This window comes from Paralichthys olivaceus, chromosome 5, assembly GCF_024713975.1.
Source record: "Paralichthys olivaceus isolate ysfri-2021 chromosome 5, ASM2471397v2, whole genome shotgun sequence".
NCBI classification, from domain to species: Eukaryota; Metazoa; Chordata; class Actinopteri; order Pleuronectiformes; family Paralichthyidae; genus Paralichthys; species Paralichthys olivaceus.
Window position 1 is genome coordinate 24008831 of NC_091097.1, and position 4787 is coordinate 24013617.

The 4787-nt window shown below is 41.3% G+C and overlaps 1 non-coding gene across 1 annotated transcript; it reads right to left on the reverse strand.

Annotated features, from left to right (window-relative positions):
• Positions 1–4441: 4441 nt before the first annotated feature.
• trnag-gcc (transfer RNA glycine (anticodon GCC)) lies at positions 4442–4512 on the reverse strand. The gene has a single exon. It is a non-coding gene; the product is annotated as a tRNA-Gly (tRNA).
• Positions 4513–4787: the final 275 nt, after the last annotated feature.

Here is a 4787-nt window from a genome sequence, read left to right on the forward strand (position 1 = left end):
TTGTGGAAGGTAAAACCTTAATACGCCACTGGGGAGCGCTGTTTGGCTGTTTTCCCTCTACAGAAACAAGCCATTCGCACTGTTTGTCCCCGCTGGGACACTGTAGCTCTGAGATCGATTCCATGCGCAGAGCCACGGTGCTCAGTTTACTGAACTGGCCTGCAAGGTAAGCAGTGCACATGATGGCTCCCAACATCATAAAATATATTGTAACTAAAACCACCCATGTTGTCCAGCTGGTTCCATATTGTGTTCATAACTATGTTGAGATACACTTCAGTGCTGTTGATAAGATTGAGGACTCATGTTTAGCCCTTGAATATTATATATACTGTATACATCATCAGCCTTTAACACCAAAAGCTGTATTGACATCTTCGTCGGTGTCTTCTACATGTATGGCACAGCTTTTTCACCTAGAGATATTTGTTCTCTCTTCGTTTTCGTTTTGGAGTCTGTCCTGAAGAAAGTCTATAAGGCTCTCTCTGATATTTACGTTGATATAAACAGCCCCTCTGGAGAATGTCCAGAAGATCTACACAGTTCAGAGCATGTCTGAAATCAGCTTTAGATTAAGTGTCAAGCACTACAAAGTGAATAAAAACTTAAATTAAAATTCATATTTATGAACCATATTATGTAAGATCCTGATGACAAGGTGAATCTGACCATCGGGGTGGACTCGGTTTAGCTGTCCTATGTTATGATAATGGGCCAAACTTGAAAGGACTACACTTGTAATTGCTAACCCTTTCAGTCAGGCTCTTGTTTAATTTACTGCATGTCTTTCTATAGTTGTATAGCTCAACAATTTGAAGTGCTGCTCAGTTTTAATGTTCAGGTTAAAGTTAAAGTTATTCAGGGTTTAGGTTCGGTATGGGTTAGGTATTTAGTTGTGAAGGTTAAGGATTGTTGACACAAACATCATATTGAGAAACAGCTGAGAATCCTACCAATTATTTTTACAGCTTCTCTCTGATCACCCTTGATCAGCTGACCAAAATAATCTCATCATCTAAACCCACAACTTGTATCTTAGATCCAATTCCTACAAAATGACTGAAAGAATTTTAGAAAAGCCCCTAATTAATATTACTTTACTGAATATAATCAATCTATCATATCATCAGGATATTTACCACAGTCCTTTAAGCTAGCTGTAATCAAACCCCTTCTCAAAAAACCCTGGACCTGGAGGTTTTAGCCAACTACACACCAATATCCAACCTCCCCTTCCTGTCTAAAATCCTTCAGAAGGTTGTAGCCAATCAGCTGTGTGAGTTTCTCCAGGAAAGTAATGTATATGAAGACTGGTCTGCGGAAGACTTTGGTAAGTGGATTGCTGTTTCACTTGACGCTGCTCAGCAGGACGTGCTGACGCACTGTGCGGTGAGCGCATTGTGTCACTCTCAGTGTTAGCTGGTGTCTGTGTATCGATCTCTTCTCCTCTTCGTCTCTCCCAATTCTACTACTATCTGTCTCACTGAAGCTGATTTGGAATCACATTCGCTGTTGTACTGTTCTTTACACACACCTCTCCCTGGCAGTAATGAGGTCACAAAAATCAATATTGATTAGGTGCATACGTATGCAAAGACAATGTCGGACTCTTTCTCTCTGGACCCTTACCAGTGATGACATGTACAGCCGCATCTCATCCTTTTACCGCTGGCTGTCGAGGTGGTGTCCAAATAACAATGTGGGCTTTGTAGATAATTGGTGAAGTTTTTTGGGGAAACCTGGTCTGATTAGGAGAGACTCTATTCATCCCACTTTGGATGGGTCAGCTCTCATATATAGAAACATGACAACGCTTGTTAGACAGTTCATGACAATCCAGAGTTGAGACCAGGAGGCAGAGTCGCAGTCTTACACACTTCTCTGTGTTTCTATTCGAGCAGTCACCCTCACAATATCCTATAGAAACTGTGTCTGCCCACGACCACCTAAATCATTAAATCAAAAGTAAACAGGAGAGCAAACCTGGCTGCAAGATGGAGAATATGTAGACTTAAAGGAAGCGACGCCCCCAAGCTATACTAATACTCATACTCCTCGAAGCACAGGCAGAGGTGGAGGGGTTGCAGCAATCTCTAAATCTGACCTATCTATCAACCCTCGACCGAAACATAGTTATAACTTCTTTGAAAATCTTATAATCAGCCTCATCCATCCAAGCCTGAAATCACATAAACCAATTCATCTAGTTATCATATGTCGTCCGCCTGCCCCTTACTCAGAATTTCTATCTGAATTCTCTGAATTTCTATCAGAACTAGTTCTTAGGACAGATAAAATCATTATAGTGGGTGATTTCAACATTCATGTAGATGTTGCCAGCGACAGCCTTGGTTCAGCTTTCAAATCAATAACAGACGCGATTGGTTTCACTCAACATGTGAATATAGACCCATATCCAACCTGCCCTTCATTTCCAAAATCCTAGAAAAAGATGTTGCTAACCAGCTGTGTGACTAGATAGTAACGGTTTGTTGGAAAACATTCAGTCAGGATTTAGAATCCATCACAGCACAGAAACAGCACTGTTAAGTCACTAATGACCTTTTCATGGTATCAGATGATGGACTTGTCTCTGTACTCGTCCTGTTGGATCTTAGTGCAGCAGTTGACACCATAGATCATAAGATACAGAGACTAGAACAACATGTAGGGATCAGAGGAACTGCACTAGACTGTTTTAAATCATATTTATCAGATAGATTTCAATTTGTCATATTACTCCTGTCTTAGCTCCTCACATATAAAGCCCTTAACAATCAAGCCCCATCATGTATCAAAGAGCTCATAACACCATATTATCCAAGTAGATCACTTCGTTCACAAAACACAGGCTCTCTAGTGGTTCCAAGAGTCTGTAAGAGTAGAACAGGAGGTAGAGCATTCAGCTACCAGGCTCCTCTCCTGTGGAACCAGCTCCCACTCTGGGTTCAGGAGGCAGACACCATCTCTGCATTTAAAGTTAAACTTAAAACATTCCTTTGTGATAAAGCCTATAGTTAGTTCTGGATCAGGTGAGTCCTGAACCATCCCTTAGTTATGCTGCTATAGGTCTAGACTGCTGGGGGAACTCCCATCATCCACTGAGCACCTCTCCACTTCTCTGTCTCTCTGCCCCCCCCCATTCACTCATTTATTTATTTTAATACATGTCAATAACTATTTCACTTTGTCCTCCCATAGTCTCTCTCTTTCTCTCTCATTTCGGATATCTCTGACCCCGGAACTTCAGGACAACAACTTTACCTTTATTACTATTAGTAATTTCAATATCTCAGTAATTCATAATGATATGAATTGTGTCTGTTATCATTAATAATTAATAGTCTCGACACTGTTGTTTACATTTTAACTAGTCAGATCTGATACCTGATGGAGCTCAAGTGTTTGTGGTCTTTCTCGCCCCCCCTCTCCCCTACTTCCTCCTCCCCACTATCCCTCTCTCTTCTCTCCCCTCTTTTCCACCCATCTCTCCTCTCCTTCCCGTTTTCTTTGCTCATCCCAACCAGTTGAGGCAGATGACGCCCACATTGAGTCTGGTTCTAGAGGTTTCTCTCTGTTAATGAGGGAGTTTTTCCTCCACAGTCTCCAAAGTGCTGCTCATTGTAGGAACTGTTGGGTTTCTCTGTATTTTGATTTTAAGGTCCTGACCTTCTATGTAAAGAGCCTTGAGATAATGTATATTATGATTTGGCGCTATACAAATAAATTGAATTGAATTGAATTATACTAACGAGGATTGGTGCATTACCAAAATCAACCACGTGGAGACTAGGGTGGCGCTGTTCTGTTAAAGATAAGTCATTGGTTGTGTTGTCTTTGTACAGTGACCACCATGAATGTTGTAATAGTGGTTCCTCGATAACAACAATTTCCTAACACTCATGCAGTTTTGAATCTCTCCTCTGAAATCTCAAAGGACTCCTAGTAGCAAATTCTTTGCAATGAGATTTGGCTCCCCTCAGAAAACCGCTTGGTGGTTATGGTGTATTCACCAGTATCAAGCCCTGGGGATTCACTGTTTATCAGTTGTCTTAACACGTGAAAGGTCCTCAGCTCAAAACTGGGCAGAAACAACTTCTTCTGTCTCAATTCTTTTCCAACACAGTCAGGTCAGAATCGTCTGGCAGACAATGGTTGAGTTAGTGTTTTGATTCTATGAGCCTCTAAGATATACCCTGTAAACAGAATGCTGTGCTTGTGTTGCCTATTGATGAACAGTTCTGACTTGCAGTGCCTGCTCTCAGTTTCAAGTCAATGTCATTGCCACATAAAAGATTTCAAATTTTTCAAAATATCAAAAGGCCCACTTTACTATCTTATTACTGTTACACAAATAAACAAATTCCAGAAGGACATGTTGACATTGTGATCACTCTACTCAACTTTCTAAATACAAATAATTGGCCAAAAAAAAAAATGTTGCATTGGCCGGGAATCGAACCCGGGCCTCCCGCGTGGCAGGCGAGAATTCTACCACTGAACCACCAATGCGTGCCTTTGATCTATGTCACGGTTTTTTTTCACACGACTCAGATAGAAAAAGAAGTTTCTGCTATTCCTGTTATGTTCGACAGATACTGACACCTGCTTCTTGGCGTGAGTGGCCAACTGTACCAGGTAAGGTTTCTCTCTGGTCACAGCTGCTTCACGATCAGAGCTGAAGCTGCAGTTGGTTTGTATCGAGCTGGAGTTTCTGTTTCCTCCTCCTCTCTGAGCTGCTCTCACTGTAACTAATAAACTCTCATCACTAGTTCATTCTGTTTCCT